The sequence below is a fragment of the Periplaneta americana genome, chromosome 4 (assembly GCF_040183065.1).
Source record: "Periplaneta americana isolate PAMFEO1 chromosome 4, P.americana_PAMFEO1_priV1, whole genome shotgun sequence".
Classification (NCBI taxonomy): domain Eukaryota; kingdom Metazoa; phylum Arthropoda; class Insecta; order Blattodea; family Blattidae; genus Periplaneta; species Periplaneta americana.
The window spans coordinates 27,999,799-28,015,429 of NC_091120.1; the positions used below are offsets into that span (position 1 = coordinate 27,999,799).

The window sequence follows — 15,631 nt, forward strand, 5'->3', positions numbered from 1 at the left end:
TTGATGCTGGAGCAAATTTTTCTCCATTAATAACAAATGGCCTACTGGCCTTAGCTCTGCCAGATTAAATAAATAAATTATTATTAAATAAATTATTAATAAATAATTCTGTAGGACCAAAACATTAATCTTTATGTAGCTCAGTCAGCTGAGGTGCTTGCCTGCCAATCCGGAGTTGCGCTCGCGTGGGTTCGATTCCCACTTGGGCTGATTATTTGGTTGGATTTTTTTCGAGGTTTTTTCAACCATAAGGCGAATGTCAGGTAATCTATGGCGAATTCTCGGCCGCATCTCATTAACACCAACACTTTCGACGCTAAATAACCTAGTAGTTGATACAGCATCGTTAAATAATCAATTAAAAGAAGAAGAAAAGAAAATCACAGTGTGTGATGTTTAGTGACAAGGCATGGGTTCACTTGCACAGATGAGTTAACACTCAAAATAATCAGTACTAGTCAGTAGATAAACCAGAGTTTACTACATGATCGTAAGGTCAGTGTATAGTGTGCCATAAGTGTAAAACGAATAATCGCCTTTATTTCCCCCCCCCCCCCCATGAAACAGTGCTAATTGATACCAAGTCTTAACTTTGGATCAGTTTTCCTCAATTAACCAAAGAAAAACAAAGATATGGTGTGTTCCAGCAAGACATTGCTAGAGCTCATACAGCTGCAACTTCATTGTGTGAGATTGCTGATGTGTTTGATGAGAGAGTAATTAGTGAAGGATTGTGGCCTGCTTGGTCTCCAGACCTAACACCCTGCGATTTTTATTTGTGGGGCAGATTAAAAGACACTGTGTGTAAATCAAATCCACGAACGGTGAATGAACTACAAAACAACATATGAGAAGAAATACTCAACATTTCGGAAACAGAGCTGCAACATTTGAATTGACGTTGTCTTTGGAAAGGTAAGCATTTTTTTATAAATTGCAAAAAACTGTCCATTGTATGGTTTATCTAGCGTGTTCTTCACTCGCAACTGACAGCTCAGGGGACAATGTGTGAACAACTGCGCTGTTCAATGCTGCATATACTGAACTCCCATGAGTGGGCCCTAGCAAAATGAATGCACTGTAGTATTCCATTTTGAGATGCAACAAGCTCCAGAATGGCTCTAGAACAGACTCAGTCTCTGATTTAATATGTGGCAGGAGGTATTTCTCCAGGCATAAATTTGCCTGAACAGGATACTGACGTGAGATAGGATTATTTGTGTATTTTATTCATATTTTCAAGAATGCAATAGTACGGGAATTTAGAAACTCAAGACATGGTCATATAAGTTAACTATAAATCGAAATTTGTGTCTGGACGTACTGACTTTTGCAGATGATTTGGTTTTGCTAGCCACTTCAGAAAATGATTTACAACGATCAGTCTATAGTTTAAAATTAATAGCTGATAAATATCGCATGGAAATATCCACGGAAAAAACAAAAATAATTGCATTCTGTGACAAAGAACCTGTACGAAGCAAAATTTATATAAATGGTAACATTTAAGAAAGAGTTAATGAATTCAATTATCGTGGTTTCAAGCTTTCCTTTCTACCTCATCTAGATATCTCACAAAAAATATTTAAATTCAATAAATCTGCAGGCATTATCAACAGTATAATGAAACCCTTCTTTAGTCCAGAAACATACCCGTACTCGTCTGTACAAGACCTTAGCAAGACCTGTCCTTTGTTACGGCAGTGAAGCTTGGACCTTACGAAAAAGTGATTAAAACACTAAATGGGATCATAAAAGAAATGAAGACATCGTACTAGAACTGGGAACGGAATCTGTACTGCAATATATTCATCAATATCAAGACAGCTGGCTTCACTATGTCAAGGTATGCCTAGAACAAGGATTCCTTGAGCGATTTGGACTACAGACCAACAGGGAAAAGATCACTGGGTCCGCCCTGTGAAGAGATAGCGAGAAAACTTTTGTAGACTGGAACAGTCCTTCTAGGACTATCACCTGTTATTAAGATGATGATTCATATTTTCATATTTTAAACTCTCTGCATTTTATAAGAATAATTTGTAAACAATATAAAAGAGCAATTAAACTTAAAAATTAATACTTAATTTAATAATCACTTGTGTTTCATGTTTTGAAATGTTAATAAAATGTCAATCCATACTAGATTGGTCACATTCCATACACTCGTTATGATAGATTTTGTTAGATTTCACAAATGAAACATTGAAATAAATACTTAAAAGTATCAATTTTTATGGAACATTAAATTTTCATACTGTTCAAAGACATCTCTGTTGAAATCTATGTCTAAGATTTTCAAGACCGTGATGTTTACTTTTAAAATGGTAAATATTTTGATAGTGGAAGCACATAATTATGTACACTTTTTTCATTGTTACGATGTGTACACATTTTTATATTGCAGGATATTATTTGGACATATTAAACAGTATGAATACAGTTTCGGTAGATAATTATATAATGGTTATTAATTTTTAATTTGGTTTTGTGTGCACCACATTTGCTTAACAATTTGAAGTACCCACTGGCTCGTGTTGAGAAACATTTGGGACCTTCTTACAGGTTGTCTTCCAGTTGAGGATGTTTTGAAAGTTTGTGTTACTGAGGTTTAGGACTTGTCCTTTCAGCTACACCAGAGGCGTTCTGCTGATCTAACCACAGCACTGGCAGATAATGCCTCAGTGTTGTGACTTTATCTTAAGTATGCATTTAAGTAAGTATTAACTTATAACTCTCTACCACCATGGTCTGACTATTTTGATGCAGACTTCCACTACTATTTAAATTTCAATAGTTTCTGCAAGTTTGTAATTTTTGTTTACTGGCTTCCAGAACGAAAGAAATGGAGTTGAAAGTTAATTGCCTTAATATGAACTAATTATTGTAAATACTTTATAATTTGAACACATTGTGAATTATTGTAAATAGCACACACAAATCATATTGTGTAGTGCAGTTTGTACAAAATAAATTCAAGGTGTTATTACATACTATTGTTTTCCTTTAAAAAAAAACAGTATCAGCCAAAAATCGAGTCCATGGGTAACAAGTATGTAAGAGCTCCTAAATATATTTAATTGAAGCACAAATAAATCTTTTTCTTATATATATATATATTTATTTTTTTTCTGTATGTATGAAATTGTACTAACAAGGAGAGGACATGCTCTGTATATCACCGAATTAAATCAGATTTTGTGACATGAAAGTACAAGAGACACTGTTTAAAGTCATACCTGGTATGGGTGGCCAATGACCCCTCGTTTTGGAAATATTGGCTATTGTTTATGACATACTTCCGTTAGCTGCCTAATAGGGAAGCATTAGACTGTGTAAGGGCATAGCTCATGTGGTTGGGTGCTGAGTTGTCATCCAGGCAACTTGAGTTCGAATCCTAATGCCTTCTCATTTTTTAAAGCTTGATATTATTATTATTATTATTATTATTATTTTTTTTTTAATTCACTTTCAGTTGTCAGTTCCTATATTCAAAGCCATGTTGAAATATGCGTGGTATGCATCAAAATTGATAAACGAACGAGAAGCGTTTGTGAATGTGAATGATATCTGTTTCGCAGCAGAAGTGCGGAAAAATGTGTGTGCCTGGACAACCTTCTTTCATTTGCTGTGCATGGTGCAGGAAATATGTATGTTTTGTGTGTTTTTATGACATCATAATGAATCGGGTACAAAATTAAATGGAATAGCTGCTACAGAAATAGAACAGACATCAGTGACACATCTTACCTTCCTACGTGAGCAGTATTTCATTGTTTATCCTTTACAATACAATGTTAGTTAATTAGTAATTTGTTTAAAACATGATGAAGCATTCAATACATTGAGAAATATGATATAGGTATGTAAATAGATAACTGTGATCACAATATTAATCATTATTAAAAGAAAATATATAGAACCAGTTAAGATTCGAACTCAGGTTGCCTGGATAACAACTCAGCATCCAACCATATGGGCTACGCTGTTACGCAAGCTAATGCTTCCCTATTGAGCACCTAATGGAAGTATGTCACAAACAATAGCCAATATTTTCAAAACGAGGGGTCATTGGCCATCCATACCAGGTATGACTTTAAACGATACGTTTTGTACTTTCATCTCACACAATCTTATGCCATTCGGTGATATACAGAGCGTGTCCTCTCCTTGTAAATGAAGTTAACCTCATTATTTAAGAATTGTTTAGTTCAGAGTGAAGACTGCAGTTGGTAAATTTCAAGATGCCATTTAAGTGTGAACCTGCACTTGGCATTTGTAATATCGTCCAGCACGCAGCTGGTTCCCACCTAGTGAGATAGTCCATTTATTAGGAGTTGAGTGTTCGTTGTGTATATAACCTCTGACTGTTACAGTTCATCATATGTTTTCTGCCCATTGCAAACCCAGCATTCTCCAGTCTTTCCTATTTTCCGCCTTACTCTTAGTCTCTTAATATGATCCATGAATTTTAATGCTGTCTGCCATCTGATATCGTCTTCTGCCCTGAACTTTTTTCCCGTTCACCATTACTTCCAGTGCATCCTTCAATAGGCAATTTTTTCTTACCCAGTAATCCAGCCAATTCCCTTTTCTTTTCCTGATCAATTTCAGCATTATTCTTTCTTCACACACACACTCCATTCTTCTCCATATCCACATTTCAGATGCTTCTAATCGTTTTTCTTGACTTTGTTTTTTTCTGGGGATGGGGTGGGGGGGGGGGAATTGACTCAGTCTGAGGAGATAATAACCCTTCCCCAAGGTACCTTCGTGATAGAAACCCTTATTCAAATCACAAACTTTTCATTAATTCCTTGCCCATTTGCTCTTTAAAAGAATCGAAGTAATCACCAATATTACTTGTGATTCACTTCAAACTAAACGCAGCAATCACCGAAGAAAGTAATATGTAGGTATGTCACAAGCGGGAAACAAAATTAGTGACCAGTGTGCCTTCTGCGCCAAAACTGCCCGTCTTAAGAAATAGCAACCATATTTTTGTTCAGTGTTGCTGCTTGTTGTTAAAAATATTACATCACTGGGTGTGCATATGTAGGTATGTATCGAACACATGCAATACCTGCTCATAAGACATTATAACAATGTTTTACTGAAGTAGCGTATTTTCTAATTACAACGGTTGATGGCAGCACCAAATATACCCTGTTCACCTGTATGTCTACTTCAAATGAGGGGGGGAAAAAAAAAACATTTAGTACCTACTTTGTGTCAGTGTGATATATTGAATAATAATCGTCAGAAACTTTTGTGGATGAATTTGTGAAACCTCTACTTAGTAATGTAGGAAGTTCCACGTAGAAAATGTTTTCCAGTTTTCTTGTTTGGCAAAACCCCTTTCTCGGAAAGTACTGAAGCTGTAAGTTCCTGGGGTCCTAGTTCACCATATGACAGATGAGACTATTTTCTTTTTCTATTGCTTAGTTGCAAAAGTCCCTTTCTGAAAAGTTCATACACTACTTTAGTAAACAACAACTGGTAGCATATGAACAAATCATTGTGTCCTGCAGTTTTTTAAGAACAAAAATAACGAATGTTACAAGTTTCATAGAATGCCCTACTAATAAATAATTTACAATTTTAATTCTGCCACATAGGGGCTTTTGTAACTGAGGAACTCATTTGCTTTCATATTTTTAATTTTGTTCATGTACACCGGTATCTAGTTTTATTTCTCTTGTTTCAAGAGCAAAGAATATAATGGAGTAACGAAGCTATTAGAGTCGCGAAACAAAATATTCTAATCATTTTTTTTCCCTCTTGTAAGGAGGAACCCAAAGGCTTATTGTGCTTACCACCCCTATTCTGTAAATGATTTAATAGCTGAACAGCTGCATTCTTGTACTAGTACAGCACACTGCACTGTGAACTTAAGCTGGGTTATGGTATGGATGATATGTGAATTAATGATGTCGAAATGAGTCTGAGGTTTAACTCCGAAATTTATCCAGCAATTCTGCTTCAATTGGTTGAGGGAAAACCCCAGCCAGGATTTGAACTCGGGCCTGCTCATTTCACGATCACACATGCTAACTTCACAGTGGTGGACTATTTTAATCACGACACAAACATAAAGCATAGGACTTTTAACCACAAGTGACTTGAAGGGCCATTAGGAGCTGCCATCTAGCAGCATGTTTGACCGTTGAATGAGCAGCGTGCTTGGATGCTTTGGGCATGCTGTAGTATGAGGGGGATCCAGGAAATAACGACCGTTTTGTTGTAATAATTAAAAAAAATATATATTTATTTGAAAAAACAAAGTCTGTTACATAACTGAAGCTTCCTTTACTTCTCTACATAATCACCACCTACATTTAAACATTTGTCGTATCTGTTCACTAGCTTCAGAATTCCCGTGTTATACTCCTCTGCCGCCAGTTCATCAAGCCAGGTGTTCACTGTCTTCTTCAACTCTTCATCACTTCCAAAACGCGTACCACCCAGAAAGTCTTTCAGCTTAGTGAAAAGGTGAAAATCGCTAGGAGCAAGGTCTGGACTTAGGGCGGATGATCAAAGATTTCCCAACCGAATTGATCCAGCAATTCTCGAGTTGAAGCAGCAGTGTGCGGGCGTTGTCGTGAAGAAGCACAACTCCTCTCGAAAGCATTCCTCGCCTCTTGTTTTGGATGGCTCGCCATAGTTTTCGTAAAGTCACAATAACGATTTGCATTGATCGTAGTGCCTTTTGGCATGAAATCCAGCAAAAGAACACCTTTGCGATCCCAAAAGACAGTAGCCATGACTTTTTGTGTTGAGAGAGTCTGTTTGAATTTTCTCGGTTTCTTGGGCGATGAGGGATGATGCCACTGACGTGATTGGCGCTCGGTCTCTGGGGTGTTGTGAGACACCCAGGTCTCATCACCAGTCACAATTTGATCAAGAAAGGTGTCTCCATCTGTGTGATATCGCATCAATAATGTTAATGCTGAGGCCATTCTCTGAGTTTTGTGTTGGTCACTCAGTTGCTGTGGAACCCATCGTGCACAGATTTTGTGGTAGCCAAGATGTTGCGACACAGTTTCACCAAGCAAAGAACGAGAAATGTCAAGAAAGGCAATATGCAATTCGTCGAGTGATGTGCGCCTGTCTTGCAAGATTCTGTCGTTCACTTTAGTCTGAGGTCTTCTGTGATGAGTGATGAGCATCCGGGTCGAGTTTCATCGTGGACATCTGTTCGCCCATTGTTGAACATTTCGCACCATTTTCTCACATTTCTTTCATTCATTACAGTATCACCATACACTTCTTTCAATTGCCGGTAAATTTCTGCAGGTTTCAAATGTCGGGCATTCAAAAATCGAATCACACTCCTCACCTCACAGTCGGCGGGATTATCAATCACGTCGTTCATTTTGAAGTAACACAAAATGCACAATGGCGACTTGTTGCAACCAGTCCTCACAACATTATGAGAACACATGTTAAGGAAGCCAGTTGACCTTCAAACAAGGAAGGGGAGTCAGCTGCGCGGCGGGTATGCGCGAACTGTCGTTATTTCCTGGATCCCCCTCGTATGTATAGTATGTGTGCGAGCGCAGTTTTTGTTTTGGCGTGGGTTATATTTTCATTATACATATATTATGGATGAAGACCCCGAGAATGCTCAGACACAGCCGGCCCCCAATTGCGCACGCCTGCCAAATAACGGTTGTCTGTTGTCACAACAATGAACAAATGTTACCTGACAGTACCGATAGTGAATTGATGTTGTGTTCGCATCGGTACCGTCGAAAAAAATAATAAAACTATGCCTATAAAATTCACAGGCTTATTATAACGATATGACTGTGTAGTACATAGACCTACCTTAACACAATTAGACGCAGTGATGCCTTTCCCAACTGAGCTTGAAATTACACACGTGTGTGTTATGTTATCTTGAATTCAAACCTCATTAATGCATCGTAATTGTTAACTTATTTTGAGACGTCCAAATATTGGAGAGCTAGACTGTTAATGGCTTAAATGCCGAAACCGATCATTTTGAAACGTCCTATCTATATGACTATATTTTAAACGTGTATGTTCACCACAATCTCATTTAAATTTCATTCACCTGTATGAATGAACGCGAGAGCAGAAATGAGTATCAAAGTTTTATTTTATATTTTCTCAGATATCTAAGTAAAGATCTGGTTATTTTATTCATTGTAATTAACTGGCATGTAATAAATCCAAAATATAAACATTGTTGGTTTATGCACAGGCGCACAGCGGTGATGGAAGCTGTGAACAATGTTGCCAATCTAACGTAACATAATTATGCTACTCATAGCATTATTTTTTGCATTGTGTATAATTACTCGAAAAAACCATAATCTACCAAATAGGCCTACTCGTATAAAGTAGATATAGTACGCGATTTCATTGAACTTTTACATATTTTCGTGTTTTAAGAGATTCCGCATTAAATCTTGCTTCCCTTTACAGTGGTTTTTGCAGTTGGTTGAAATGCTTTAGGTCTAACTCAATAATGCACTGTTTCGCTTAAATTATGAATTTTATTGTCTATGTAGAAACGGCTTAAGTTACAAGTTGTTTAAAGGGATATTATAGTGTACAAGTTGTAATTTACAGTAGGCCTTAACATAATTTATTATTTAAGCTTTATGCTGGTACCGGTACATATTGTAAATTAACTATAAGTTGAATGCGACGAATATAATTTTATAATTAGGGAAAGAAGGCAATGTTAATGTGAAGCTAGTGATTTGAATGAGATGAAAACCAGTGTCATATTATCAGTAACTTTATACCGGTACCAAGTTTTAAAATTCCATTGTGTCGTAAAAATCCAGTATTTTCAACCGTGTTAAACAGATAGGGATATTATTCTAAAATTCATATTTTTATTTAGTAACAAGCAGCATACTTACGTATTTATGTAATGTAACATAATTTTTCTGAAAATATTCTAAAATACTGTAATTCCATACAGCTGATAGACTAGAGATGTCCATCGCTGTGGAGTAACGGTTAGCATATCTAACGTAAAACGAGCGGGCTCAGATTCAAATCCTAGTTGGGACAAGTTACCTGATTGAGGTTTCTTTTAGGTTTTCCCTCAACCCATTAAGAGAAAACGCTGAGTAAATTTTGGCGCTGGATCCTAGAGTCATTTCACCGGCGTTATCTTTATTTCACTCAGACGCTAAATAACCATCGCAGTTGATAAAGCGTCGTAGAATAAACCAATTAAAAGAACCTGGAGAGTTGGCAACACTGATTGTGAAATAATCAGGCCTAATAAAGTTGCGAGCAGACATTGATTCTGTACGTGCCTGCTGTTCTAATTCTTAAAACGTTTAAAAATAGCGAAATACGAATAAAATTAAATCCGTTAACCACGAGAACTTCTTCCTAGGCTATATCATAACGGCAAGCGTAGCAGACAGCTTCGGTAGATCTAGCCTAGCCTAATAAATAATTCGCCCAAAGTTAACCCGTGTTCGTCCTACCCTCTCTCTATCTGTACAAACATTGAAAGTCCAGCTAATAATAATTGTTTCAGAAATATCATCATCAATAGCTATCAGGGTTTAGGCCATTTGGCCTGTTCCGTCTCAGGTGAAAAGCTGGTCTGTAATTTAATAATCTCCTGGGTAGTCTATCATTTGGCATCCGTAGAACATGCTCATGCCAGTTGCTCCGATACTTGTGGATTGTCTCTGTAATGGCTGCGATATTTAGTTCTTGTCGGATGTCTTCATTATATTTATGGTCATAGAGAGTGTAGCCTGCTAGCGGTCTTAGTAATCTCATCTCAGCTGCTTCTATTCTCTTCAGTTAACTAGTTGTTAGAGTCCAAGTTTCTGATCCATGTAGCAAAGTTGGAATGGCAAAGTTTCAGAAATATAATTACAATAATTCTTACTACAAAAAAAAAAAAAAAAAAAAAAAAAAAAAAAAAAAAAAGAAATAACTTTAAATTAATATTATCATTTTCAACTAGCATTGTTGTGCATTAGTTAAGTGAAATCTGGACAAATTCTAAAGACACTGATCTCTAAATACAGTGAAACTTCCCTTAACGGACACTTCCCAATAGCGGACTCCTCTCAATAGCGGACATTTTAAAATTCCCCTGCAAAGTAACATTGGCCCTTATGATAAAATTCTTCCAAATAGCGGACATTCTCAATAACAGACGTGGACACTGAAATCTCCCAACAACAATTAAAACTCCCAAATAACGGACAGCGTGAAAGAGAAAAAAGAAAAAGACGGTTGTAAATTAAACGGAATTCTAATGGAATTCTTTACAACAATCATTATCGTGCATTTGAACGTTCTTGTGCTTTATTGAAGGTAAGCAGCACAGTTGTTAGTTGTGATACTGTACGTGAGCAGTCCGTACTTTCTTAGTTTGTCAAGTTGAGTGTTTGGAAATACAGTCACATTAAAAATGTCACAAAATCGTAAACGTTTGTCACTAAAAGAAAAAGTGGATATTGTAAAGCATAGTGAGAAGGAGAAATTAAGTGTTCGTGAGCTGGCCACAAAGTTTATAATAATCCGTGGCGCTACAGCCCGTGAAGAGCCTAGACCGACCAGCCGGCTGCTGGCCTCACGCCCACATCCCGAAGCAGAGGTGGACGATCATCCAACCAGAATGGAGCTATCGTGTGGTTAGCACGATGATTCCCTCCAGCCGTTATAGCTGGTATTCTCAACCGGATTTCGCTACCTGTCGTAGCTCCCCAAGTGCATCACTATGCTGGGTGGGCACCGGTCTCACTCACTGGCCGAAATTTCATGAGAAAATTTCTTCCCCCATGAGGAATCGAACCAGCGCGCATTCCGTAACGCGAGTCCTAGGCGGGATGCCTTAGACCGCGACGCCAAAGCGCGGGAGCCACAAAGTTTAATGTGGGAAAAACTCAGGTTAGTGATGTTTATTTCATTTACAAAACATTTACTGGTACGATTTCTCTCTGGATGAATACTGTAAACAATCTCACCGTCTACTGTAAAAAGATGTATGAGAAATTTTATGTACTGTATGTACTGCAGAAAAGTATATTCTATTATCCATGTGCTAAAAAGGATAAATATTCATCTTCCCTCTTGCTTAAAAAAGTCCCTTGTGCAGACACTTGTATTTCCCTATTTTGACTATGCTGACATTTTACTGACTGACCTCTCCAGCGACAACAAAACGAAACTTCAACGTGCTCATAATTTGTGTGTATGTTTTGTAAGCAATGTTCGTAAATATGATCACATTACCCCATCCCTGGAAACAATAGGTTGGCTTAAACTAGATAAGAAAAGAAATTTACATTCACTTCTCCTTCTCTTCGAAATCTTGAACTCTTCTATTCCTTCGTACCTGTCGTCTCGCTTCACTTACCTTTCCTCCCACCACAATCTGAACACACGCTCTCGCCATGAAACAATACTAACAATACCATCCCATCGCACCTCTTCATACTCATCCTCTTTCACAATAGCCCTGCCAAGACTCTGGAATTCGTTACCTGCTAGCATCAGGGACTGTCGAAATAAAATTCAATTCAAACGCAAACTTACTAGGCACTTGGTCAGTAATTGAGACTCGTTCAGACATGGTTTCTTGGAAATAGTTCTCTTAATCTATCACAAAATATTTCAATATCCGGTAATTTCATCACTACAGAATTTTGTTATTGTAGGTTTAATTTGTAATTTAGTAAATACAAAAATATTCTTTGTTCTTAACTTCTATGATAAAATGTCTAGCTTTCATTAATCAGGTATTCTTGTTGTACTTTATTTTTTATTGTAATTGTAATTGTAAATTTAATATTAATTGTAATCTTATTGTTCATGTTATAGTTGTAATCCCCTGGTAGAGGGGCAGAGAAGGCCTGACGGCCTTATCTCTACCAGGTTAAATAAATAAATAAATACTAATACTAACGATTTTCTAAATAGCGGACACTTCTCAATAACGGACATTTAATTTTTCCCCGGCGGTGTCCGCTATTGGAAAGTTTCACTGTATATTACACATTTAAATTGGTCTACAAGTCTACATGTCAGATTACGAAACTGCGGGCCCGGGTTAAAATCTCTGTTGAGGCAAGTTGCCTGGTTGAGGTTTTTTTCCGAAGTTTTCCCTCTACCCATTGAGAACAAATACTGGGTAACCTGGACTCGTTTCGCTGGTATATCACCTTCATTTCACTCAAATGCTAGATAACCACCGCAGTTGATAAAGCGCCGTAAAATAAACCAATTTAAAAAAATGAGTCATTGTGTTTTTACATACTTTGTGTTTAATTCATTTAGTGTTCTGCCCAAGGGCAGGTCTTTCACAGCAAATGTTGTGTTTGATAACTTTAATTGGATATTAAAACACAAACACCTGCAGAATATTTTATGATACAGAAAAGTGTAATATTTTATTTACGGTACTTTAGGCTTTTTAAGCCATTCATAATTCTGTGATGTACTGAAATATAGGCCTACGCTAGTTTTCGCTGTCGAAAATGGAGTTATGCCGCTTGTAGTCGACTTCTTATGGCTGAAGCAAAACATAAAGCATATGTTTGTGACTTCTGTGTTCAAAATAAAATGATTGTTTAATCTCTTGTCTTATTCCTCGCCATCGTAACTTGCTAGTAGTCATGTTTCCCTTATGTGGGGGAAAGATGATGAATTTAATCTATATACACACACAGTGGGCCAAAAATCACAAAATCTAAATGGTTATATTCCAGTAGCTAATGATTTCACTTGAAAGTTTATTTGACAGGCAAATTTCACAGTCTTTGTAGACCGGTAAAGTACTGTAATATTTAATTTTTTACCATTTATTAAACATTTTTTTTATTTTTTGTAAAGCAGTGCAAAATCGATCGTTAAGCCGAATTAAGCATTATGGTCTTACGAGTTCAGCAGGCCAAGCCGTTTGTTGTGCTAACATCATTTGTTTTCTTCCGTTTTGAGTTCTCATTTTGTGAATAACGGGTCGCTTAACGAAGACAAGATTTTCATTAAACATTTGCACCAATATGATAATTTACCTGCCCGTCAAATTGTAAGGAACTACACTCAGCAAGAATGGTCTGTTGTACAACGATTGATTAGCAAGATACGAATATGATATCCCTCCTGCGAGATTATTGCGTGAAAGATCGCATTTCTCAGATTCTCTGATGGTTTCCGCTGGAGTTTCAAACGAGATCTTAATCCTATGGACTATTTTGTATGGAGTCAACTACAAAAAGCAGTTTACTACAAAACAAGAATTCGTAATATTAAACATTCAAGATAACGCCTTCTTGAATGTTGGGACCGGCTTGATCAAAGACAGATATCCAGTGCTATTGGACAATGGAGAAGACGCCTACAATTAATGGTTGTGCGGGCAAATGGCGGTCACATATAGCATCATTTTTAATTCTGGTTATTTGAAATACCATTAATTATTATTAATTTTACCAACATTCAGTTTCTACATTTTGAAGTAATAAATTGTCTTCAAAACCACATTTTTCGCATCATTGTGTATTGACCTCCATAAGATTTTAATTGAACCTCAAAAGAATATAATAAAAAGTCCTGCTCATCTTTAAAGTCTACTCTTTCCAACAATGTATTCATTATAAATTAATGTTATGTATTTCCAAAAATAGAGTATTTCTAATTTTGTGCCTTTCTTGGCCCACTATGTATATTCGTAAAGAGTGAGGTTATTAGGTCAAAACTGCTACGATTTGAAGACCTCGGTACAAAAACCGGTCAAGTTCAATTTTCTTTTTCAAAATGACATTTAGTATGCATTGCATAGATGAAATATGCTGCATACTTTGGTGCAAGAATCCGTCAAGTCTGAATTATAATAACGTCTGTTCAGATGAAAAAGACTTGACTGCTTCATTGATTTGCGTCAAAAAACAGACATGTCCGGCTGATTCTTGTTTCGAGTTCTTCCCGCTAGATAAAGATAAGTCAATATTCTTTTCCTATATTATATATTCCAATACCAACTTCAACTACAGCTTTGGTCCCTAAGATAGAAAAGTGCCCTGGTGCCGCCTAGCCTCGAAAAATAGACATGGGTTCGAATATAGACAAAGAGGTTGTTACTGTAAGGTCTACGCAACTATGGAGTTGTTTAAAATATTAATAAAACATAAATTTTTATAAATACAAAATTTGACGATAATATGGAAATCAAAAAAGTGCCCTGGTGCCGCCTAGCCTCGAAAAATAGACATGGGTTCGAATATAGACAAAGAGGTTGTTACTGTAAGGTCTACGCAACTATGGAGTTGTTTAAAATATTAATAAAATATAAATTTTTATAAATACAAAATTTGACGATAATATGGAAATCAGAAAAGTGCCCTGGTGCCGCCTAGCCTCGAAAAATAGACATGGGTTCGAATATAGACAAAGAGGTTGTTACTGTAAGGTCTACGCAACTATGGAGTTGTTTAAAATATTAATAAAATATAAATTTTTATAAATACAAAATTTGACGATAATATGGAAATCAGAAAAGTGCCCTGGTGCCGCCTAGCCTCGAAAAATAGACATGGGTTCGAATCTAAACAAAGAGGTTGTTACTGTTAGGTCTACGCAACTATGTAGTTGTTTAAAATATTAATAAAATATAAATTTTTATAAATACAAAATTTGACGATAATATGGAAATCAGAAAAGTGCCCTGGTGCCGCCTAGCCTCGAAAAATAGACATGGGTTCGAATCTAATCAAAGAGGTTGTTACTGTTAGGTCTACGCAACTATGGAGTTGTTTAAAATATTAATAAAACATAAATTCTTATAAATACAAAATTTGACGATAATATGGAAATCAGAAAAGTGCCCTGGTGCCGCCTAGCCTCGAAAAATAGACATGGGTTCGAATCTAGACAAAGAGGTTGTTACTGTTAGGTCTACGCAACTATGGAGTTGTTTAAAATTTTAATAAAATATAAATTTTTATAAATACAAAATTTGACGATAATATGGAAATCAGAAAAGTGCCCTGGTGCCGCCTAGCCTCGAAAAATAGACATGGGTTCGAATCTAAACAAAGAGGTTGTTACTGTTAGGTCTACGCAACTATGGAGTTGTTTAAAATATTAATAAAACATAAATTCTTATAAATACAAAATTTTACGATAATATGGAAACCAGAAAAGTGCCCTGGTGCCGCCTAGCCTCGAAAAATAGACATGGGTTCGAATCTAAACAAAGAGGTTGTTACTGTTAGGTCTACGCAACTATGGAGTTGTTTAAAATATTAATAAAACATAAATTCTTATAAATACAAAATTTGACGATAATATGGAAATCAGAAAAGTGCCCTGGTGCCGCCTAGCCTCGAAAAATAGACATGGGTTCGAATCTAAACAAAGAGGTTGTTACTGTTAGGTCTACGCAACTATGTAGTTGTTTAAAATATTAATAAAATATAAATGTTTATAAATACAAAATTTGACGATAATATGGAAATCATAAAAGTGCCCTGGTGCCGCCTAGCCTCGAAAAATAGTACCTTGGCGCCGCCAGGCCTGAAATACACTCCTGGTTATATATTTTATCACGTCATAAATTTAAAACAAATTCCAAATTGTCGGAGTGCTTTCGTTTGATTAGCAAAACTGGTCG

The 15,631-nt window shown here is 36.4% G+C and overlaps 1 protein-coding gene across 2 annotated transcripts in view; it reads left to right on the top strand.

The window, feature by feature from the left end:
* The window catches only part of LOC138697640 (uncharacterized), a 62,109-nt gene extending 58,996 nt beyond the window's left edge, over positions 1-3,113 (top strand). For both annotated transcript variants that reach the window (XM_069823065.1, XM_069823066.1), the window contains exon 14: positions 2,631-3,113. The gene's annotated coding sequence lies outside the window, so the exon portion shown is untranslated. The remainder of the gene's footprint in view (positions 1-2,630) is intronic.
* The last annotated feature ends 12,518 nt before the right edge of the window (positions 3,114-15,631 follow it).